Source organism: Panthera onca, chromosome C2, assembly GCF_046562875.1.
Source record: "Panthera onca isolate mPanOnc1 chromosome C2, mPanOnc1 haplotype 2, whole genome shotgun sequence".
NCBI lineage: Eukaryota > Metazoa > Chordata > Mammalia > Carnivora > Felidae > Panthera > Panthera onca.
Genome location: NC_138347.1, coordinates 64,632,779 through 64,658,976, shown reverse-complemented (window position 1 = coordinate 64,658,976; position 26,198 = coordinate 64,632,779).

Sequence of the window (26,198 nt, the reverse complement as noted above, 5' to 3'; positions counted from 1 at the left end):
ATAGAGACAGTATGCTTTGGTAGACTGAGACTTTTCATGCAAAAATGGTCCTTCAGTGTTGATTCTATTCTCAGCATGAGAAACTTGCCTAAAAAATTAATTCAAAATTAGGCCCATAGGGAACACTTCATTGCAAAATCAGTGAAGTGATTAGGACTAGGAGGTTGAGGAGGAACTTGGAAATTCAGATGTAAGCCATGGAGATTGCCTGGTCTAGTTACCACTATTAGTACTTAGAATGGGTTAGACTATATATATATATACACATATATACATACATATGTGTATATATATAGCCTCTATTGCTGTTATTATCTATTGCTATTCTATTCCTATTAGTTTTTTATTGCTGCCCTAGCAAATTACCACACACTTGGTGACTTAAAACCCAGCCATTTATTATTCTATATTTCTGTGGAAGTCTGGGCATAGTGTGGCTCAATTCACAAGACAGAAATCAGGGGTTGGCTGAGCTCTGGAGAAGATTACACTTCTAGAATCATTCAAGATGCCGACAGAATTAAGTTCCTTGTGATCGTAGGACTGGAGTTTCTATTTCCTTGACACATGGCCTCCTTAATCTTCAATCCAACGATGGCCCATCAAATATTTCCTCTGCGTTGAACTTTTCACTTTCCTTTCAGCTACCAGTTGGAGAAAGATCTCTCCTTTTAAGGGTTATTTTGTGGTTATATTAGGTATACTCAGATAAATCAGGATAATCTCCCTATTTTAAGATCAACTGATTAGTAACCTTAACGACACCTGCAAAGTCCCTTTTTGCCATGTCATGTAACGTATTCATGGGAAGAACACCTAAGAGTGAAAGTCATGGGGACAAAATTCTGTCCATGACAATACATATTGTCTGAAAAAAACTGAATCTAGTAAAAATTGAGACTAAGTATCTTGCCTAAGGTTACACAGCTGGCAAAAGGCAGAACTGTGATTTCATACATTCTTTTCACAAATGTTTATTGAGGGCACGTGATGTGCCAGGAACTTTTTTAAATGCAGAGGCTATAGCAGTGAACTAAATAGACAAAAATTCCTGCCCTCATAAAGTTTATAGTCTCATGACGTTTATTTGACTCTTGCCTGTTATGTTTCCCTGCCTCTATGTTTTGTAGCACTTGCATGGAATTTTCCAGCTCCTCATAGCCCTAAACTCAGGACTACCCCTCTTCCTGAACCAGTGATGCCTGGGATTTATACAATATTAATCAGACCTGCTTTCTGTTTGATGAGCCAAACCTGGGCACTCTTGTGGGCTGCCATTTATAGCTATACCATATACCTATGTGTGGTTTCCACACATCCCATCTTGGCTGGTATCCAAGACTTCCAGGAGGAGGTGCTGTTCTTCCTAGCTCCTGTTGGCCCTTCTACAGGAGACTGGATCCTTCCCTCTGATCCTGCCCTCCCTCTCCCAAGTACCATCGAGGGATGCTGCTGTGAGTGGCACCCTCTCAGAACCAGGTAGTACTCTTCTATTCTGCTGTATTAACCCCAGTAGGGATGTGCCTGACTGCCGCTCTGCCAGATGGACCAGACCAGCCTTACCTCTCTTTCTCACCTGGCTCATGGCCAGCCACTGGCTCTTCATCTGAGCATTGATGCTGCAAAGTAGTTTTAAAAATGATTAAAGAAAACACTTTAGGTTATACAAACAAAATTTATTTAACACTTCATGAAGTAGACAGTTTCCTTCCAGAAAACTGTAAAATGTGGTAGAAGACAAGAAGCTTTTATAGGATAAAGAATAAAGAACAAGGAAGAGATAAATAGAAAATATCTGGTTGTCTGGGGCCACATTGTTAGGCTAGAGTTGGCTTGATGTTTGGGGATTGGCTGACTGGGAATAGTGCATTTCTGGTCATGCAGAGTATTTGCAGGAACATAAAAGTTCTCTACATTTTGGTTTGATGACCTAGCATCTGGGCAGGGGCAGCTCCATCTTGAGCCTAGAAATTTATTTCAACAGGATAGACAGTTCTATTTTTCCATTATTTAGAAATGGCCAGTTTTGATAAGGTGCCTAATGATTTCATTAATTTTCATAAATAAAAGCTCAAAAGCAGAAAGGTTTTGTAAAAATGCAAATGATGAATCCTATCAATATCCCTCCAATTACCTTCAAATACCTATAAGTATACCTTCAAATACCTTCAGATACTATCAATTTACCTTCATAATACCGCTCACATTGCCCCCTTCAGGTCTTTCTCCACTACTGTATCAACAACGCCACACCCTATGGTGCAGGGTAAGAATGTTAAATATTATCCAAATTGTTTCTTATTCTGATTTCATTTTTTTCTCTCCCTGAAATTTTGCCACATTCAGTTAGCAGCATTTAACATCTGAGAAGATGGTATCACAGAAAACAAACAGGAGTCGAATAACCAAATCTGCAGAGAACATGAGTCAAATTATTGACTTTTGATGATCAAAAGCTGAGCTTTCTGTACAAATAAGAGTATGCGGTCACTCAAGTTTTTTCCTGCTTCCCTAGTTCCAGCCCTGCCTGTCTAGATAAAGCTTCCACAGGCTGAGGGAGGCAAAATGTTTACAGGGAGCTGGCAAGGAATAGACATTATGAGATGCTGTAAATATACCATAATAGAAATACTGAATTCTTTGTGGGGACCTGAGGTGGACATGACTGTGTGTCATGTTATAGGCAGATCCTGAGAAGATGATAGCCATGAAGAGCTCTCCAGCCCTCCAGTCGTGGAGCATTTAGAGCACTGGGGCCGTGTGGGGTATGTAGGCTAGGAGTCTGAGGCAGCCTCGCCAAACTTCTTGGCATGGGCAGGAGAGCAGTCAAATGCTTCCCAAATACCTTGGAAGGTTATGGGAGAGGCTGTGAGAGTAGGATCTGGGACCTTTAGCGATTGGATCATTGGAGTGCAGTGGTCATCTGCAAGGTCACCTGCCATGATCTTGAGTCCCTGGTTGTGCTCGTGGCAATACAGGACATGGAGAATGATGACCAACTGTCTCTTCCTTCCTATCTGTTGGCCCTAAATAAGTGCCTCTGTTGCTACTTCCAGGGTCACAGTCACCCTATCAGCAAGGTGTGAGAGAAGTCCCTGCATATTCTGGATTCTCCAGAGAAACAGAAGAACCAGTAGTGTATTTAAGTATCCAGAGAAAGGGATTTACTATAAGGAATTGACTCACACAGTTACAGAGGCTGAGAAGTCCAAGATCTGCAGTAGGCAAGCTAGAAACCCAGGAGAACCAATGGTATCATTCTAGTCTGGTCCAAAGGTCTGAAAACCAGGAGAGCTGATGGTGCAAGTTCAAGCCTATGTCTGAGTCTGAAGGCAATGGAAGACTGATGTCCCAGCTCAGACAATCGGGCAGAAAGAAAGACTCCTTTCTTGTTCAGCCTTTTCTTCTACTCTGGCCTTAAACAGAACGGATGAGGCCCACCCCCAAAGGAGAAAGCAATCTGCTTTGTTCAGTCTACCCATTCAAATGTTAATCTCATCCAGATGCATCCTCTCAGACACACTCAGAATAATGTTTAACGAAATATCTGGGCGCCCTGTGGCCCAGTCAAGTTGACACAGAAAATTAACCATCATACACTGAATGGACTGAGATTACACAACCTGACAGAAAACAGGCTGCTGCTTCTCTATGTAGAGGGGGCCTACAATAGAAATTGAGTTGAAGTATAAAAAAAATGAAGCTGCATTTCTTACAGAGCTGAGTCTGTAGCCCCAATTGACTTACCTGCTCTTATACACAATCTTCACAGGCGCTGTTGAGATCTGCCTTCCAGAAGCCTTTCTGGAGTCTCATGAATGGATGCACACTCTCACTTCCTCTCCCACAGATGCTACCTCTCTCCAGGCGTATCATGGCTCCTGCAGCCATGTCTGGCCTCCACAGAACACTCAGCACAGAGTTACCAAAGTAGGAGTTCAGGAAATACCTTTGAATGAATGGATGATCTGAAAAACCTTTCTTTCAGGTATATTAAAGTCACAAAGAAAGAAATTAGAAAGTAGGGGAAGGAAGCGCAGGAAGATGAGTTGTTTACTGGGAAGAGCACTGGGTAGAGTATCTGGGGACCCAGGACTTGATCTGGGTTCTGCCTCTGTGGGCCTGGCACATTGCTCAGTCTTTCTGAGCATCAGTTTCCCCAGCTTTATGATTGGCGTGATAATATATGTCCTGCCTAAGCACTGGGAGCTTTGAAGGAGATTTGAATAGAGTATTTCAAATGAAAGCACACAAAATATTACAGACATGCTATAAAATGTGTGGTGGGTTTACTGTTTGTGTTTCATGGGTGTATGTGCTGTGTCCACAGATGCTAAATTCCTAGTGATCAGGAACCCTGGACCTTGCATATCCCTCAGAGTTCCAAGGACAGAGAAGAGCTTGTCAGGGGGCTCAGCACCTGCCTGCCAACCTGAACTTCATTGCTGTCTGGGCTTGCTGAGTCTGAGAGGGAGCCTGTCATCATATAAGTAGGAAAACCACCAAACTGGTTTAGTGAAGGGAAGTCAACATGGAAATGACTCCCAGGTTCCTCTGGGGGAGAGGTCAGGAGCAGGACACGTACTATATAGAAGGTCCTGTTCTGAGTGCTGGTGAGAAAAAAGGATGTGTTAAGCATTCCAACCCTGCCATTTCTTGAGCAGTTGAGCACCTGCAGTATGCCAGGTAGTGTGCATTTTTCCTGTGTTCATGCAAGTAGTTCTCATGATAACCCTGTGTGGTAAAGGTTGTTATCCCCATCTTGCAGTTGAGGAAACTTGGAGGGTGACAGAGTTGAAGAATTGTGCCCAGCAAATGCCTGGTAGAACTGGGATTGAACTCGCATCTCAGTGCAAAGCCCTTGCTTTTTCCATTGTATTATATGGAGCATAAATCTGGTTTATAATCTAGGATTTTATACACCCCCCTCTTTTTTTTCCTTGAAGAATAAAAAAAAAAGAAAGCAGACCGATAGGTATATTTTTTTAAATGGCACTCTTAGAAATTATCATGTTAGAAGGTACTAGTGCATTGTCAGCCTCTAGTTTTTAATTTTCCATGAAAATTGCTTTGCATTTATAACCAATTTGGCCTAATGTGCTTTCCTCCCTCTTTAGCGAATATTGCCAAATATTTGCAACAATCCCCTAGATGTTTTGTGCTAACCAAGAACTTGGTTGTTCTTATCGTTTTTTAAATGATTAAATTAAAATTTACTCTCGAAGGGTTAGGACTCTGAAAACATACCATTTTGTTGGTTTCAGGCCCAGGAAATGAATCTACATGGAAAAAAAAAGAGGTCAGATTAATATAATTGTAGTGCCCCCTATATCTCTGTGGACCTGGGCTGGGGGTTTGGGCAGCATACAGCCTGCCTGAAAAAGGCTTTCTGACCTTGGGCAAGAGGAAAGAAGTAGAGCCTAGGGAGAGAAAGTAATACAAAAAGAAGAAGGAGAAGATGAGTTGTAAGAAAAGAAGAGAAGATTGTAACTGTAAATGTTTCAAACATTTTGGAAGTGACACAGGAAGATGTCCCTGAAATATAAGGTTCCTATAACATATCCCATGAATGTGTCATTTAATTCACGAGTATTTTCTGAGCCTCTTGTCAGTGCCCAGCAAAGTTTTCATTCCAGTGGTGAACAGGCACCGCTGCTTTTCTTTTTCCTCCTGGTCACCCAAGATCTGCTATTTCATTGAGTCAGTCAGTCCTCAAACATTTAAGGAGCATACACTGTGTATAAAATACTGCCCGAAGTGCTGATAAAAATATGCATTAAGAATCCCAACCTGGGGGCGCCTGGGTGGCTCAGTCGGTGAAGCGTCTGACTTTGGCTCAAGTCATGATCTTGCTGTTTGTGAGTTAGAGCCCTGCATCAGGCTCTGTGCTGACAGCTCTGTGTCGCCCTCTCTCTCTCTGCCCCTCCCCTGCTCACACTCTGTCTCTCTCTCTCTCTCAAAAATAAATAAACATTAAAAAAAATTTTTAAGAATCACAACCTGTCCTCTTACAACTACCAGTTCTGCAAAAGGAACTAATTAACAAAACGTAAGGTAGATACTATACAAACATAAAATAGGGGACTCTTGTAGAGAAAAGAGATTACTGTTTGTGGAGATATGAGAATACTTCCTACAAAAGGTGATATTAAACCAGTGTTTACTTATGTGAATTCTAGCAGGGGGCTATGTTCTGGGTAAGAAGGATATGGATCTAGACAGTGAAAGAAATATGTGAGAACCTGTGATTTGACTGGCTGGAGTATAAGGTGCTTGAAGACAGTAGACAGGAGCAGGGAAAGTCTGGGCTGGGACCAGATCACTGAGAGTTTTTAATACTGTGTGGAAGTAAGGGTTTGCTTGGAGAAGCAAAAGCATTACAAATATTGTGGAATAATGATTTCTCACAGGAATTTGACCTCACATGATTGTAAGAGGAGTGGGAGTATTTTGACTTTTCATTGTATAACAAACTACCCCGACACTTTGTGGCTTAAGAAGAAAACCAGTTTACCTGTTCATGATACTATGGATTGTCTGTCTGGGGCTCAGCTGGATGGCTCTTCTGTTGGTCTCACTTAGGATCTTATGTGGCTAGGTAGGAGTGTCCAAGATGGCTTTACCTGTCTATCTGGTGCTTAGCAGGGATGTCTGGGAGGCTGTAACTTCTCTCTGTCTATGTAGCACTTTCCTTGGCTGGTTGGGATGCTTTACATAATGGCTGGGTCCCAAGAACAAGCATTCCAGTAGGATAAGCCTCCGTGTTCCAATGCATATCGAGCCTCTGCTTGTATCATGCTTGCTTGCTAATGTCCCCTGGGTCAAGCCACTGTAGGAGGGGACTGCGCAAGGGCATAACTACTGAGAGATGTGCTTCACTGGGGACCATCAGAGTACCCATCTACCATACCAGACAAGGGGATTAGAATTTTTTTTTTCTGTAGGTAATGGGGAGATATTGAAAAACTTGGAGAAGAAAGTGACAGAATTAGATTATTGCCTTAGGAAGATTCATCAGGCAGTAGTGTTATAGGATAATGTGGAGACACATGGGGCAGGAAGACCAATTAAGAGACTATTACAAATAATCACGGTGAGAGAGAACGAGGGTCGGAACTAAGGTGTATGTCAGCCAACTGCTTCTGTGCTTTCAGATCTCTTCAGATCACTCTCGTCCCCTGATTACAAGGGGACGAGACCCCTTGTGCAGTCAGTGTTTCTCAGCCTCTGTCTCAGCTTTCCTCTGGCTTCCTGATGGTTTTAACCCACTGAGAGGCACTAGTGGAAGAATGGAGGGAAGGGGGAAGGAAGAGTAGTTATCTCACTCTGCTTCAGGCGCTCCTTCTGCAGTGGCAGTAACTGCTTTGGGGCTCCAGTTTTGGTAACTGTTTTCGATGTTTGCCTCTGCAAGGAAGGGACGGTAGCAACTTACCATTGCATTCCTTTCTGGATTGCTTGATTATCCCTTGTTTAGCTTTTTAGTTCTTCTATGACCTGTAGAGCTAAAATTCTGTGTTTAAGTGTCTCTACAAGCCTTGAGGAAAAGGAGATGAGTTCAGTTTTGGACATCATAAGTGTTTGTGGCCTGTGGGTTATTTAGATGGTGATGATTGCTAGGTAGCTGGGAGAAAGGTCAGAGACAGGAGTTTAGCTTTTGGCACAAAATGAGTAAAAGTCATTGGGGTTATAAAATCTTAAGAGATTGCCAGGTGGAGAATAGGAATGAAAACAAAAATTTAGGAAGTACCAATATAGAGGGAGAATGGAAGTTAAAAAAAAAGAAACAAGAAGAATTCACGGGCATAGGGGTATTAGAAAAGTGTTATTAGAAAAGCCAAGGAGAGAATTCCAGAAAGAAATATTTTAATTTTCTATTGCTGTCGTAACAAATTACCACAAACGTAGTGGCTTCAATAACACAAAATTATTATCCTCAGTTCTATAAGTCACAGTTCTGGCAGAGGTCTCTCCTGGCTGAAATCAAGATGTCACAGGGCTGTGTTCCTTTCTGGAGGTTCTAAGGGAGAATCTTGTTTCCTTGTCCCTTAGGGCTATTGGCAGAATTCACTTTCTTGTGGTCCTAGGTCTGAGGCCCCATTTTCTTGCTGGCTGTCACCTGTGGGCCCTTCATAGGTTCCAGAGACTTCCTGCATTCTTTGGCTTATAGCTGTTTTACTCCATCTTTTGCAGTGGTGGATTGAGGCCGTCTCATGCTTTGAATCTCTCCTATTGTGTCTTCCATCACATCTCTGGCTCTTGGCCTTAAAAGGCTCCTGTGATTAGATTGTACCCACCTGGATAAACCATGAAACTCTCCGTGTCAAGGTCTTTAACCTTAGTCACATCTGCCCAGTCCCTTTGGCCATATGGTATAGTATACACACATGTTCTAGGGGTTAGAAGCTGGGCATTTTGGGGGGTTCAGTATTTTGCTTGCCACAATGAATAAACCATTATGATGCAAAGGCGAAATCCAAGAATTTAGGAGTTGAAGGTTGGGAGTCCACACGTGCCCTTTGGGATAAATGCTTCCATGGAGTGATAAGGTGCTGGAGTTGATGGAGTTTAAGAGTGGACAGGAGGTGGAAGCAGAGTTATGTAGTAGGCAGAGCTGCGAGGTTGTTGTTAATAAATGTAAAATGCTCGGCACAGTGACTTGCAGGTAACCAGAGCTCAGTACTTGTTTACAACGTGCAGACCTCTTCCTCCAGTAGTCTGATGAGAAAGTAAGACAGAAGCACACTTGAAGTCTAAGGGGAATCCTTAGGTAAATAGACTAATATGGAAGATGAATATGGGCGGAGAAGAGGGTAATTGAACAATAGCTATTGTGGGTTGCTCAGGAGATACAAGGGAATAGTCTCAAGTTAAATTGAAGGGTTAGCCTTAAAAAGGAGGTGGGCATCTTTGTACTTAACACAAGAAGGAAGAAAAGTATATATAAAAGCAGTTATTTGAAAGAGGAAAGGAGAGGAGAGTCTGGGTGGCTCAGTTGGTAGAACGTACGACTTTGGCTCAGGTCATGATCTCATGGTCTGTGAGTTCGAGCCCCGCATTGGGCTCTGTGCTGACAACTCAGAGCCTGGAGCCTGCTCAGGATTGTCTCCCCCTTTCTCTGCCCCTCCCCCACTCATGTGCGCGCGTGTGCACGCGCTCTCTCTCTCTCTCTGCCAAAAATAAATAAACATTAAAAAAAATTTGAAAGAGGAAAGGAGAGGAGATGGCCATGATTATGTCAGAGATGCAACAGTCTCCTTCGAAGGATGGTCGTGGTTATTTGCATATTTCCACGAGTGGTGTGATGGGGTGGGGTGGGGGAATAGGAGCTTGAGGTGAGATACTGCCAGCTGTTCACCTTTTCCCCTCTGAAATCAGCTTTGTTTGTTTCTGTTCCTCCATCACATGCCATGTGGAAGGTATAGCCAACTTAGACCTCCCAAGTTTGAAAGTACCTCATTCAAAAAGCAGGTCAAACTAACTCTTAATTCTTAATTCTAAATTTTAGGAAGATATAATTTGACTAGGTCACCTTGGTTCAGATCCCGCTCTTAATCTAATCATCCATGACTAGAAGGAGCCCAGTGGTCATTTCCCAAAGGAGGTGGTAAGTACCCCATGAGCAGCAGTACTGCTGGGGTAGTTTTAACCAGCCTAATAAAACCAGCAGGCATGGAAGCAGGAGCAGATGAATGGCTGATGGTTGTAATAACAACACTGATCATAGCTGGAGTATAACTGGAGCTTAGGTTCAGGGGTCTATCCCGAGGGTTAGCAAATGGAAGAAAGCTGTTTTTAAAAGGACTGTTTTAGATTATATCAAAATTAAAAAAAAAAAAAAAAGCACCAGGGAAAAGAGGAATTTAGAATGAGGAAAATGGAAAAAGGAAGGCAGCCCATTTGACTGTGCCAGCCTGTTGGCTAACCTCTATGACTAGGGCAGAGATCTCTTCCCTGGAGGTGGGCGGTGTTCACCCAAGATGCTCCAGTCAAACCTAGGATGGAGCATTCTAGAAGCCAGAATATAGCCTGTTACATTCACAAATCTGGAACACATTAAAATAATGCCAGGCTTTAATGTGGCTTTGCTCAGTGAATTTCCTTCCTTCAATTAACCTGATTACTATCATTGTTATTAAATTAAGTTATTTCATGTGTGAAGAAGCCAATTTTCAGAAATTAAATTGCCTTGTTGAGTGTTTTCTAGGCCAAAGACATTGAAGATCAGAGTTCTGAAGATAGTATCAAAAAGGCAACCCCAAATGCATAAATATTTCATCCGGGAATGTAAACAGGATAATGGAAGGCACATGTACTCTACACTGCACAATTATTGTGTTTCATTTTCATGGCATGTATATAAAAGTCTCCATGAATATTGAGGGCCCATCACTGTGGGTACACCTGTTATGCTCCTCTTTGGAAACATAGTCACAAATGGGTTGAGGCCCTCTCATGAATGAAGGGCAAAGAAGAAGCTCTCATTTTAGAAGTAACACCCCTTAAATATTTATGATGACTTTCGAATCACTGAGAATATTCGTTCTTAATGAGACCATCAGTAGGCCCATAGCCAGAATGAGGTGAAAGCCACTACTAGTCTCCTAATGCATCAGCTTAAATGGTTCCACTGATACAAAGCCCACACTCAAATTTGTTATACATTATCAAAAAGAAGAAATAAATCATGGCATGAGGTTTGCCAAAGCAGAGTATTTCACCTCAGTCGTGTCTCTGTTACACCAGATTTCGTTCTTTCCCTGATAGTCTGCCACATCAACACACACTGATCATCTTTGACTCTAAAGCCAAAAATTTAATGGATTTAACTTCTTTTCATAGAAAGTTTCTCAAGTGGAAAATTTTGTGCCTAACATCTTACCCTACATTGTTAAAGACATTGCTTAACAGTATTACAATTAATGTATTAATTCAAAACCAATTTAAGATTAAGTATCAAGTTGGTTATAGGTATTTTGTTAAGTATACATAGTTTGCCTTTAGTTGATAAGATTTCTCCTTCGAGTCTTGTCCATTATCTTTTCTTTTCGTAATGATTTCAACTTTCATTAAAGAAGGCCACACGATTAATGCCTCTTAAAAATATGGGAATTATGCTTTTCTCTTCTGACATTTTCTAGAGCAGCTCCATCTACTAGAACTTCATGTGATGAGGGACCTGTTCTGTTTGTGACATCCAACACAGTAGCCATGAACCAGGTGTGGCTATTAAGCACTTGAAATGTGAATAGTATGCCTGATGAGCTGGGTTTTTAAGTTTATTTAAACTTGATTAACATAAACTTAACTTTAAGTGGCCACATTTGGCTCCTTAGCACTTGAAATGTGGCTAGGGTGACTACAGAACTGAATTTTTGAACTTACTAAATTTAAACTTAAAAGTAAAAAGCCACATGCGGCTCTTGTCTTCCATATTAGACAGAGTAAATGTAGGATATTTTTTATCCCTGCAGGGAGTTGTATTGGACACTTCAGTTCTAGAGATTATAAAATGCTTCAAGAGAGGGGAGCAGGTATTTGTCTCTGTAATCCTCAGCTCCTAATGCGGTATGGAGAATGTAGTTGCTCATGTACTTAATCAGCTTTTGAAAAAAAAATTTGTTAACTTTATTTTTGAGAGACAGAGACATCATGAGCAGGGGAGGAACAGAGAGAGAGAGGGAGAGAGAGAGAATGCCAAGCAGGCAGGCTCTGCCCTGTCAGTGCAGAGCCTGACACGGGGCTCAAATTCACAAAACCATGAGATCGTGACCTGAGCCAAAACTGAGAGTTGGATGCTTAACCGACTGAACCACCCAGGTGCCCCCCTTGATCCACTTTTTAATAGAAAAGCCTACTTTTTGAAGGGCCCATTTGTCATTTTGGCCTTTGATTCATTATGAAACGTACTTCTAGCTCTTGTCGTTCCTTGTTGCTTTAGGATTGCTGTATCTCCCTTTCTTTATGTCTAGCCAGCGCTTAGAGCTAGTTACAACCACACAGAATGATGCATTTGCTGGTTTGCTCTGTCACATTCCTGACAGATATAGGTAACTAATTAAAAATGAACAAACAAAATATTTATCAAAACAAGTATAAAATTTTAACCAGAGAAAATAATTCAGAGTACAATTTAAAGAAAATATAATATTTAGATACAGTGGGGCACATCTCAGTACATCTTACATGTAATGGATCACTGCATAATATAATTCTATTTTTTCCAGGGCATGATAGAATGAAATCTCTCTGAATTGCTGTGGGTTTTACAATGTCTATGTGCTTTAGGTCTTCAAAAAAACTTGGTATTCAAAACTCCTGCAGATAGTCTGACTAGCCTGTTATTTGCCCAGCACATCTAGTTTTCTCTTTGAAGGTGGTGGAAATGTGCTTTTCTCCACATGGAGAGAGGAGTTTGAATGGAATTAGAGGAAATCAGTGTCCTTTGTTATGGCTATAGGAACCTAAAAATCAGATTTAGTCATTGTTCAACTGTATAACTGTGCCATGTACTTTAAAGCTGTATTGAAAAACTGACATCTGTGGGAAAGGATATGGGTCTTTAAAAAGAGGTCATACTAGATCAGAGATCATGCTTAGATCATGTAAGTTTATTAAAGGTGGTCAGTGAGAGTAGCTTAGTATATTTAGTGGTTTAGAACAAGGGCTTTAGAATTAGAACGTCTGTCTGAATTTGAATCCCAGACTAGTAAAGATGTGCCTTTGGACAAATTAATTTTTGTCTCCATGCCTTAGTTTGGTCATCAATAAAATGAAGATATTAGGAATACCTATATTATATGGTCATGTGACAGTTAAGAGGCTTACAGTAAGTGCTCAGAAAACCCACCTATTTATTATTACTACTACTATTATTATTATTATTATTATTATTATTATTATTAACTTCCAGCTATACTTGACAAGGAGTGGAGAATCTTCAAAGGCATTAATTAGATTAAGTCAGAGAAACCACCAACAAAGAATGAAAACATTGTTTGACACAGACGCGAGAAATCATGTTACTGCAATAAACAAGGGAAGAGAATTTGTAGAATCCTTTTCTTGGAAGGAATATTTCTGTGCATTCAGGTCTTCCAAGTCTCTTATCAGTGTAATTCTCCTTCTAGAGGAAAACCTTCCCACTGCATTCTGTCTATGTCTGCCCAGCTTCCTCTGTTCTACCTTTCTTTCCAACTTTATTTCCTTGATCAGGGATTGAGTGGAAGAGTTACATTGTAGAATCTGAGGTGGAAGCACACAGATGATCTGTGGTATTGAGGGAGAACAGAGACCAAGATAAGGATACAGGTTATTGCAAGTCTGGACCTCTGGTTTCTGAATCCCTTTATTCTTCATTACCAGGTTAAATGAGCATACCAAGCATCTAGGCTTATCCACAGTTCAGGTATAGAAGATGTGTAAGTCTCCCCAAATCCACTCTGTGGGACTTGGTATGAGGTGCTTACCATTTTGCCAATCTAATCCTCATGGTATGCCTCCATTTTGGAAATGTAAACTTGAGTTTGTTGGTTTAAACCAAGCTCTTCTTCCCAGCTTTTTAAATTGGAGCTTTGACCTGGATTTCTGGAATGCCTTCCTGGTAAGAGGCTTTCTTCCAGGAATTTAGTGACTGGTGTTTTTCTACTTTTAGTGGCCATTTTCCTGTCTGGACTTCTGAATATACTACAGCCTAAATTCCTTATTATTTCTTTCCTATTTCACATTGTAACCCCCTGTGCCCCTCACGTTGGGACCCATTATTTGTTGCTTCACCTCTGATAGGAGATTTCTATAGTCCCTAAAATCATGCTTTATGGGAGGTTATTTTTCCCAGATCTCCTCCACTTGATAAGGAAGAAAGTGTCGGATCTGGTTTCCTTCCATTGGCTCATCTCATCACTTGCTGTGCCCTACCCATGCCCTGCTCAGACCATCTGACCAGAAACCTTCAGTGAAAATTATACACATTTGTTTTCATTCAACTGATAGGTATTGTGTACCCACTTTGTGTTATTCTGGACACAGGAAGTGTCACAGAGAGCAAAATAAAGTCCCTACCCTCATAAAGCTCAGATGACACGTGATACCAACATTTTGTGTGCATGCATGTGAGCGTGTGTGCGTGTGATTGGATTTGGAGTTTTCTGCCATTGTTGTGTGCTTGCCAACTTGTAGAGATTTTTGCAACAGATAAAATCTCCTTAAAATGTAATATTTAATAATAATAGGAATTCACTTTACAACAGTCCTGTATTGTTTATAATGCACCACTTTATTACTGTTACCAAGTTCAATAGCCTAGTAGTGTGTGTGGCAGCAATGAAGAATTTTGGCTGATTATATTCATTTAGAGTGTACTTGGTCTAAATGACACTCCATTGTGCACATTCAAAACTCAGAAATTTGCTTTTGTGGTGAAGTAATAGTCTTGTTTTTAACAGAAAATATTACATAGTATTTGTTTTAGATTAATATCCAGTATTACCAGTTTAGCAGATTCTGTATATCAAATGCATCAAAATAATGGTTTACCTCACCCACAAAAGGGTGAACATGCATGCACATTTTTATTGTGTATTATGTGCCAACCACTTGTGCATTAGCATCTTCATATCCTATTCTCCAAGAAACCTTTCTTATATTCAAACCAAACTGGCCGACAGAAATCTCAGCTAATGGTTGTATTTCAGTGTCACCTAAAATAATTGGTCTGAAATTCAACAAGTTAACTCTTGTCTTCCCTAACATCAATCAACTATGTAATCTTAGTTGGCTGGTTCATTATCATCAGGATGGAGGGGGTTTGTTCAACCAACTGACATGTAGCAATTACTTCATGTGTTTACCAACTATTGAATGAGTGTTCCTAATTTGAATAGAATCTGTGTGTGCCAGGTTTTTTTTTTTGTTGTTGTTTTTTTGTTTGTTTTCTTTTTAGTTGTGGTAAAATACACATAATGTAAAATTTACCATCTTAACTATTTTTTTTAAGTTTATTTTTATTTATTTTTGAGAGAGAGACAGAGAGCAAGTTGGGAAGGGGCAGTGAAAGAGGGAGACAAAATCCCAAGCAGGCTCTGTGCTGTCAGTGCAGAGCCAAATGCAGGGCTCAAAGTCACAAACCATGAGACCGTGACCTGAGCAGAAATCAAGGGTTGGATGCTTAACCGACTGAGCCACCCAGACAATCCCCCATCTTAACTATTCTTAAAGGTATATATAGTTCATGGGAATGCAAGCTGGTGCAGCCACTCTGGAAAACAGTATGGAGGTTCCTCAAAAAACTAAAAATAGAACTACCCTACGACCCATGGGATACAGGTGTGCTGTTTCAAAGGGACACATGCACCCCCATATTTATAGCAGCACTATCAACAATAACCAAAGTACGGAAAGAGCCCAAATGTCCATCGATGGATGAATGGATAAAGAAGATGTGGTATATATATACAATGGAGTATTACTCGGCAATCAAAATGAATGAGATCTTGCCATTTGCAATTATGTGGATGGAACTGGAGGGTATTATGCTAAGTGAAATTAGTCAGAGAAAGACAAAAATAATATGACTTCATTCATATGAGGACTTTAAGAGACAAAACAAATGAACATAAGGGAAACAAAAATAATATAAAAGCAGGGAGGGGGACAAAACAGAAGAGACTCATAAATATGGAGAACCAACTGAGGGTTACTGGAGGGGTTGTGGGAGGGGGGAAGGGCTAAATTGGTAAGGGGCACTAAAGAATCTACTCCTAAAATCATTGTTGCACTGTATGCTAACTAATTTGTATGTAAGTTTTAAAAAAGAAAAAAAAGAAAGGAAAAAAAATTAAAACTTCAAAAAAAAAGAATACATTCTGATTCAATGAAATGTAGTTTATATTGACTTTATATCCTCATCCATTTTCATTAGATATCTTAATAATTACAAAAGTTTATTGAACACATGAGTCATCCTTTCTTCCAAGCCTCCATTTCTTCAGGCAAATTATGATTTTCAGTATTCAAGTTCTCATTTTCCATCTGATGACTTGTATATTACAAATAATAAATTATTGAAAGCTAAAAAAAAGGTATATCTAGTTCAGTGACATTGAAGTGTATTCACATTTTTATGCTACCATCACCACATTCATCCACAGAACTCTTTTCATCTTGCAGAATTGAAACTCTGTATCCTTTAAGCAGTAAACCTTCCATTTCCTCCTACCCTCATTTTCTGGCAGCTACCTTTCTTTCTGTCTCTTTGACTTTGACTACTTTAGGTCACTCATGTAAGTAGAATGATACAGAATTTTTCCTTTCATGACTGGCACATTTCACTTAGCATAATGTCTTCAAGGTTCATCTATGATGTAGCATGTGTCAGAATTTTTTTCCTTTTTAAGACAATAATATTTTATTGTATGTATATACCACATTTTGTTTCTCCATCCATCAATGGACATGTGTTGGCTTCACCTCTTGGCTATTGAAAATAATGCAGCTATGAACATGAAATCCGTCTTTGAGTTACTACTTTCACTTCTTTTGGATATGAAGAAGTGAAATTGCTAGATTATATGGTAATTCTATATTAAACTTTTTGAGGAACTGCCATGCTGTTATTTACAGCAGCTGTACCATTTTACATTCCCACCAACAGTGCACAAGAGTTTCAATTACTCCATGTCCTGCTGACGCTTGTCATTTTCTGTTTTTTTGATAGTAGCTATCCTAATGGGTGTGAGGCAGTATGTGGTTTTAATTTGCATTTCCTTAATGACCAGTGATGTTGAACATCTTCTCATGTGCTTATTGGTCATTTGTATATTTTCCTTGAAGAAATGTCTATTTAAGTCCTTTTTTACTTGTTTTGTTGCTGTTGTTAATGATTTGTAGGAGTTCTTTATATATTCTAGATGTTAACCCTTTATCAGATGCAGGATTTGCAAATATTTTCTCCTTATTTTATTTTATTTTATTTTTTAAAGTTTGTTTATCGAGAGAGAGAGAGAGAGAAAATGAGCAGAGGAGGGGAAGAGAGAGGGGGAGAGAGAATCCTAAACAGACTTTGCACTGTCAGTGCAGAGCCTGACACGTGGATTGATCTCACAAACTGTGAGATCTTGATATGAGCAGAAACTGAGTCTGGTGCTTAAATGAGCTATCTAGGTGCCCCACAAATATTTTCTCCTACACTGTAGGTTGCCTTTTCACTATGTTTATTATGACCTTTCATTTACAGAGTTTGAAAAGTTTGATATTGTCCATTTCGTCTATTTTTTCATTTGTTGCCTGTGCTTCTGGTGTCACATCCAAGAAATCATTGCCAAATCCAGTGTCATGAAGATTCCCCCGCTATGTTTTCATCTAAGAGTTTTATAATTTTAGCTCTTACATTTAGGTCTTTGACCCATTTTGCAGTAATTTTTGTGTATGGTGTAAGGTAAGGGTCCAGCTTTATTCTTTTGTATACAGATACCCATTTTTCCCATATCATTTGTTAAATAGACTATCATTTCCCTATACGATGGTTTTAGAACCCTTGTCAAAAATCATTTGGCCATACATGTGAAGATTTATTTCCGGGCTCTCTATTCCATCAGTCTGTATGTCTGTCTTTATTCTAGTACCATACAGTTTTGATTACTGTAATGTTATAGTAAGTTTTTAAATCAGGAAGTGTGAGACCCCTGACTTAGTTGTTCTTTTTCAGTATTGCTTGGTGAATTGGTGTCCCTAGAGATTCCTATATGAATGAATATTTCTATTTCTGCAATAAACCTTGATGGGATTTTGACAGGGACTGCACTGAATCTATAAATTCCTGTAAATAAACTTTCCAATCCATGAACATGGATGTCTTTTATTATTTGTGCATTTAATTTTTTTCTTCAACATTTTGAAATTTTCAGTGTGTAAGACTTTTGCTTCCTTGTTTAAATTTATTCCTAAATATTTTATTCTTTTTGATACTATTATAAGTGAAACTTTTAAAAGTATACTTTTGGGGCACCTGGGTGGCTCAGTCGGTTAAGCGTCAGACTTCGGCTCAGGTCATGATCTCATGGTTCGTGAGTTCAAGCCCTGCGTCGGGCTCTGTGCTGACAGCTCAGAGCCTGGAGCCTGTTTCAGATTCTGTGTCTCCCTCTCTCTCTCTGACCCTCCCCCATTCATGCTCTGTCTCTCTCTGTCTCAAAAATAAATAAACATTAAAAAAAATTATAAAAAAAAGTATACTTTTTGGATTGCTCGTTGTTAGTGTATAGAAACACAACTGATTTTGTGTGTTGATTTTGTATCTTTAAATTTTGTTGACTTTGTTCTAATAGTTTTCTGTGGAATCTTTAGAATTTTTTGCATATAAGATCATGTTATCTGTAAACAAAAATCATTTTACTTTTTCCTTTATTACTTGGATGGCTCTTATTTATTTTTCTTACCTAATTGCACTGGATAAGACTTGGTCTTGTATCCATAGATCAGCAGTAGTTTCATTATCCTAACAATCTGTTGTGCTCCACCTATCTTTTCCTCCCACCCTGCTAACCCCTGGCAGTCACTTATCTTTTTACCGTCTCTGTAGTTTTGCCTTTTTTCGAATGTCATATAGATGGGGTCATGCCTTTTCAGATTGGCTTATTTCACTTAGTAATATGCATTTAAGTTTCCTCCATGTGTTTTTTGACTTGATAGCTCTTTTTTTTTTTAAGTACCAAATAATATTGTTTTCTGGACTTACTAGAGTTTATTTATCCATTCACCTACTGAAGGACATCTTGGATGCTTCCAAGTTTTGGCATTATAAACAAAGCTGCTATAAACATCTATGTGTAGGTTTTTCTGTGGATGTAAGTTTTCAACTCTGTTGGGTAGATGAAAATGTTTAATGTGTAGTCTAGGTTAAGCCCCTCTGGCATAGATTTGGTAACTCTGGAGAAAGGCCTGGGTACTGTGCTTATAAATCAGAGGTGAATCAGTAACACAGAATCACATACCACCTTCAGTTATGAAAGGCAGCCTTGGGGCTTGGAGAGGTTACATGGAGATGGCTATGAATATCATAGACTTTTAGTCTGTCAAACTAGAAGGAATCTTGGCCAAGATTTTTTATCAGATGAGAAAAATAAGCCACCATCACGAAGGAATAGATGTGTGCCTGCGTTTTAATGAGAGGGTAGTCTTCTTGGCCACGTATATTATTACTACCTGATAGGGAAGATTAGCTAGTGCTGATGAAAAGGCAGTAAACTTTCTGCTTCCTTACAGAGAGAAATCTAGGTTTGGTGGTTCATTTCTATGCTCACCACAGGGATATTGTCAGGGAGAAATAAGGGTAGCCAAACTTATATTCCTGCATTAGTTTCTCCAAAAGTCACTATGGTCTTTAATCCCCTCTAAAGTTTTCCTAAAATGCTTTGCAAAATTTCCTCAAAGAAATCTTTCTGAAACATAACTGTATCAAAGGAATATCTTTACCTGCTGATTTATTTTAGCAGGAAATTTAAAAAGGATGAAAACTTCTTACAGTAGACCTTTATGGTAGGCCATATTAAATAAAATTTTATTTTATAGGCTCTATGTTGCCTTGTTTAATTGATTTATATACACTGTAGAAAGCTTTATGCAAGATAGTGTAACAGGTGTGACATTTATAATTGATTAAATATCATGCTTGTGACCATATAAAGAAGTTGGGCATCAGGCCTTGGTTAAGAACAGAAACCAATTTTATGAGATTGCTTTTATGGGAAAAATAAGATTTAACTTACTTCTCTTAGGCTTACAGGATCTGACTCAGTAAACCACCTGGTAAATAACCTAGTAAAACTGCTATAAAATGCAGAATTAACTCTTTCAAATTTTGAGTCTTGCATTTGACTAATAAATTGACAAGTTCTAAATGAGCATCTATTACTAATTATATTTTGAGAAGCATAGAGATAATGGGGCTTCTCATCTAAAAACAGAAGATATTATAAAATGAAAGAGAACATGATTCACATCACAAGGGAAATACACCTGGAGTTCTGAGTTTCAGGAACTTAGTGTATCATTTTTGGTTGAGTTTCTGGAAGAAATAATATGTAAGTTAACTCTGAAAGATTTGAGTGAGTAGAGACAGACAGCACATTCCAGGCTAAGAAAATGAAATGAGGAAAGAAGGTGGTAGTAAAGAGTAAGATGAGTTTGGGGAAACAGTGAGAATCCCATTTGTTAGAACATAGGGTATATGTGGGTCATTAAAGAATATGCCTTGGGGCGCCTGGGTGGCTCAGTCGGTTAAGCGTCCGACTTCAGCTCAGGTCATGATCTCACGGTCCGTGAGTTCGAGCCCCGCGTCGGGCTCTGTGCTGACAGCTCAGAGCCTGGAGCCTGTTTCAGATTCTGTGTCTCCCTCTCTCTCTGACCCTCCCCCGTTCATGCTCTGTCTCTCTCTGTCTCAAAAATAGATAAACTTAAAAAAAAAAAAAGAATATGCCTTTAGACAAATAAGACTGATAAAGACAAGCGGCTACCATGTGAGGTATATTTAAAGGGAAAGAGAGGCTGACAGCAGGGAGGCAGCATTTAGTTATAATGGGTGGAGAACAGAGAGATGGCTAGATAGGAGATGGCTTACAAAGCCAGAGCATTAGTTAACTACACTGGTTCAGTCGTCTGAAAGGTGTGTGCTGTGAAAGGCAGCAAGACCTAGGGTTTTAACCCCGGCAAAGTGAATGCCCCACCCGGGGCTACAGCTTCTGGGGAGACACCTCCTCAGCACTTCCACATTCACAGATGGATATAAAGAAAGGAACTTTTCCTTTGAACATGAACTCTTTGAGTTCTGTGCTATAAGGGATTGATTCTCAGAGCAGCAAACTGGGAAAACTGGGCATCTGCCAACTGTAAATGGAGCTGAGACCTTAAAAAGCTCCGTGTTACTGCAAACGTTGTCCTCATGATGCCTGCACTGAGTTTAATGTACCCTGAGAGCCTTTCCAGCTCTGTGGATGAGATGGCACGAAATCAATATGGGGTCCTGCCTACTTTCTTTTTTTTTTTTTTAACGTTTATTTATTTTTGAGACAGAGAGAGACAGAGCACGAATGGGGGAGGGGCAGAGAGAGAGGGAGACACAGAATCGGAAGCAGGCTCCAGGCTCTGAGCCATCAGCCCAGAGCCCGACGCGGGGCTCGAACTCACGGACCGTGAGATCGTGACCTGAGCTGCAGTCGGACGCTTAACTGACTGAGCCACCCAGGCGCCCCCCTGCCTGCTTTCTAAACTAGGTACCAAGTGGGGAGATACAAGCTATGCGATCCAAAATGTCCTCATTATCTCCACTGACTTCCTAGGCGGTTTTAGGTAATTTACTTATTATTGAAACCCTCATTTCAGATGGAGAGGATCATTCCAAGACAATGAAGTCTTTCACAGTGGGCCCCTCTGAGGATCCTGACTCAGCTTGCATCCTATGGAAAGTTCTGGGTTGTTTGTCTTCTCATAAAAACAAGTTTCCTGCACCAGCCTTTGTAGTTCCCTCACCAGCTGTTTCCACTTCCAAAGTGGATCCTTCAGAATGCCTAACGAAGAGTTCAGGTAAAAAATCGTGGGGTTGTGTGACTATTCTTGATTTCTCCCAGCGTATTTTTCTGCTTATTTTCTTTTCCAAGGTAGGCCTACCAACCTCTGAGGGCTTTGAAGTGAGAAAGAAGCCTTCTCTCTTCATTTGCTTCCCAAGACTGTTGGCTGGAGCCAGGCTTTTACCTGATTGTAATGGAGATTAACTCCTCTGGCTGACATGGAATGAAAATTCAAAGACAGTTCTGAAAATAGCAAAGAAGGTTGTAGAGGGTTCTCAGTGGCAGCAGCTCATTTGTCAGTAGAAACGCCGGGACCATCCCCTTAGTAGGGACTGGCAACTATGTTCTAGGATCCATATTTTCACTCTACCTGCTATCTCTACAGGACAGTATCACGCAGGAGTTTGTAGTAGGAAAGGAGGAAGCCAGGGATCCTCTTACATTCCAGTGAAAATGGAAAAAAGTTTTTCATCTCTTCTCAAACTTGAACAATCCCCAAATAACTTAGCTTTATGAAATATGTATTGTGTGCAAATTCCCTGCTCTAAAACAAATTATCCCCCATGCAGAATAAAAAAAAAAAATGGGTTTAGTTTATAGAGTGAGGATCTTTGATAATATCATGTGCCTTTTTAAGAAAAAAAGATTTTTTTTTTATTGAGGTATAATTCACATATTGTGATGCATCTTTTAATCATGAAGGTTGTTAAATCCTAGCAGGAATTAACAAGGGAGGTAAGGAATCTCTTGAAGAGTTCTTGCTCAAGCATCTCAGACAAATGGAAAGCCACCCTCATATCCATTTCCTAAAATTCATGGATATATACCAGGGCTGCAAACTATTACTCTTTGGCAGCTGCCTTTTTTTGCATATAAAGTTTTATTGGAAAGTGTCTACACCCATAATTTACGTATTGTCCATGGCTGCCTTCATGCTACAGTGGCAGAGCTGAGTAGTTGCACAGAGTGTATGGCCTATGAGGAGGAGGAAAATTGTTTCTCTACCCTTCAAGATTATTCTAGGTGGTTTAAGAATGAAACTGATGAGACAGATTAACAAGAGAAAAAATAAAAAACAAAGTTAATTACATGCCCAATAATGAAATTGAGACTCAAAGAAAGGCAGTTTTTATACATTTTTGACAAAGGGACAATAAATTTGTGAGGCACTAAGAGGACAAAGAGCACTTATGTTCCAGAGTTTCAATTAGCAAGGAATTCTAAATAGCACTTGAGCTAGGATAGTAAATTAATAAAAAGTAACAGGGTTTGTTTAATCAGTCTTCTTGGCTCTAAATTCCCTATCTCTGATGATAATGTCTCTTTGCCTCTTGGTACAAGGAGGATACCTTTCACATAGGAGATGTATTTCTTGCTTTCTGGAGACACAGGGGGATCAGAGTGTTCTTTTTACACTGGCTATTTTCTTCTTTTTTTTTTTTTTAATTTTTTTTTTTTTAACGTTTATTTATTTTTGAGACAGAGAGAGACAGAGCATGAACGGGGGAGGGTCAGAGAGAGAGGGAGACACAGAATCTGAAACAGGCTCCAGGCTCTGAGCAGTCAGCACAGAGCCCGACGCGGGGCTCAAACTCACGGACCGCGAGATCGTGACCTGAGCTGAAGTCGGCTGCTTAACCGACTGAGCCACCCAGGCGCCCCTACACTGGCTATTTTCTTAAGTAACTTTTATTTGAAATAATCAGTATGCCATAGTAACATATTTTGGGGAAGTCTGTCCTCAGCCTCTACAAGCCGCACACAAAGAGTATTGTCCTCTGGTAAGAATTGTAGTAATAGTTTATACCGAATAATACCTTAGAGCTGACAAAGAACTTTGCCATCTATTAACTGATTTGGGTTCCACATCAACCCCATGAGATAGGTAGAGAAAACATTATCCCTTTTTATAGGTAAGGAAACTGAGTTCCAGAGAGATATCCCTGACACTAGCTACTAACTGGTAAAGAACCAGTGATGTCTAGAGAAACTCTTAGGAGGCCCTAAGAACTGAAGAGATAATGGTGCATTATTGCGATAAGTGAGACTATTGACCCCAATTCTTTACCTCTCCCTGTATCTACATTCTGTGTCATGTAACTTTGTAGCATGTCTCTGGAAAAAATGTACTCTCCTATCTCTTGAATTTGGGTTTCACATTTTGACTTACTTTGTTCAATGAGATGTTAGTAGTCATGATTCTAGCAGGGACTGGAAATGTGCTTGCACACTAGGGCATGCCCTTTCTTGCACTTTCGTCAATGCCAGGAGTACAGTATGCCGGAGCTAACCTGAGGGTGCAAGGAAGAGGTGAGACAAATGTAGCAGAGCCATCGGCTTCCTCAGCCCCACTCAGAGAAGCAGAGCTGGCCCAGCTACTCTGGCCTAAAGCCAAGCTGTCGAGCTGAGTCCGGCCTAGGGAAGACAGTGCACAACTGATTTATAGATCATTGATGGCTTAACTCACTGGGTTGGTTACAGGATATTTTTGTAACAATGGCTACTGATTCAAAGCACATTAAACTGTTACATAAGTATAAGAAACTATTTCAGATTCCTTTGCTGATTACTTCAATTATTATTACTTTTGAAATAGCAAATATTACTTTCTGTCAAAAACTCTTTTTTTGGTCTTTCCCTGTTTTGTTGGGTACATTGCTGCTCCCTAAAATCTGCCAGTTGGGTAAATATAGGACAGCTACAGTGTCTTCTTTACTGACATGAATGAGGGATTTAACAGCTCTGATTACAGTCACGAAAAAAAGACTTCTATGAGACTCATAAGTCGCCATAAAGCAGCCTGTGGGTGCTGCAGTCTCCAGCTGATTTTCAGGACAAATTCACTTGTTCTCTTATTTTTTTTTTTAATTTTTAAAATGTTTTATTTATTTTTGAGAGAGAGAGAGAGACAGAGTATGAGTTGGGGAGGAGCAGAGAGAAAGGGGGAGAGAAAGAGAGAGGGAGAGAGAGAGCTCAAGTGGAGGAGGGGGAGAGAGAGAGGGAGACACGGAATCTGAAGCAGGCTCTAGGCTCTGAGCTGTCATCACAGAGCCTGACACAGGGCTCGAACTCATGAACCATAGGATCATGACCTGAGCCAAAGTTGGATGCTTAACTTTCTGAGCCACTCAGGTGCCCCTCACTTTTTCTGTTACTGAAAGCCTGATGTTCACCAGACCAGAGGCAGGGAGACTGCTTAGACATCTCCCATGTAAAAACAGATTTCTTTCTGGATCAGAATATCTTATGTAAGTGCTGTCCCTGTTCTTTTTAAGGATCAAAGAATCCCAGCAAGCCAGGAGATATAGAAATCCTCAGCTTGCAAATACACTCATTTCCTCAGCTTTCTTTTTCTTTCATTCTCTACCCTTCATCCCTTTCTGTTCTGGTTTACTTTTTATCGCATAGCATAGAAATCTCCAAGCTTCAAAAGAAGGTTTTTCTTGGCATAGAGTCAATTCAGACAGTGAGTGTAGCATCTTGGAGAGTAATCAGGGAGGACTGGGGGCCCTCGAGCCTTTTCCAAGCAGAAGCCAAAGCTGCCTGCCCCTCCCTCTCCCACAAGCCCCTCTGGTCCTCTCCTGGGATCCTGCAGAAGTCTAACTCATTCATCAACATGTCTTTCTCTCTTTAAAAAAATAAATCAACAAAACAGGAGAGAGCTTTAGAAAGCCTTTGTAAAGACTACTTAAAGAAACAGGCTCTTTTTATTCCAGTCACATGCTCTTGAAACCAAGCACCTGTCTATACACTTAATTATTTAGATAATTCAGGCCCAGACCACATTTGACCTGAAGTATTCAAATCATTTCAGATCGAAGTATTTGGGAGTGAGGAGATCCTAGGTAATTCATATGGTATCTATGGCATGTGATAGAGCAAAGCATTTCTTTGAAGGGGCAAAGTTAGGCAGCTGGTGCTGCCTCCCAAGACTCAAATCTGGAAACTCGTCCAAGGAGGTCTGGAGGGTAGGTGGTAGCTGTGTTACTCTTGAATAAAGTAAACTATTAATGAGAGAGTCTTCTCTATGCTGTTGGTTGATCTAAGCCAACTAAGATTTGGATAAGAGATGCCCCTCAGTCCCAGTTCTGACTGAATTCTTATCTGCTGGCCTGCACATAACCCATAGAGTTTTGAATCAGGGCAACAACCATGGCTAAACCTGATCTCCAGTTTTTTTCTTCCTCTAAAAGTAGGCATCATCCAGGCTTTTTTCACTCGACCCTATATTTATGCATGCTGACTCCTCTTAAAATGTAAACTCTGAAGCCACATGGGTTCTGGAAACAGTAATTTCCTTCCACTGATAGCATGTGACATCTTTGTCAGCTGTGTGGTTGTTGCTGCTAGGGTGGAACAGGTTTCTCACTTGAGTAGGGAGAGTTTTGCAGGTCACACAGTGGGGAGGCTTGGATGTGGCTTAATAGGTACTATATGTGGTCACCAAAATTTTGCAGCTGAGGACCAGCTCAAGGAGAATGCAGTTTGAGATTATCCCACAGCAGTATCCAGGATGGATTGGAACAAGAGAGACAGAATGCAGAGAAGATGACTAGGGGGTAGTTATTGAAGTTTAGGCCAGTGTTCCCCATGTGAATTTCAGGTAATGCTATGACCACAGGGGTTCCACAATCAAATATTTTA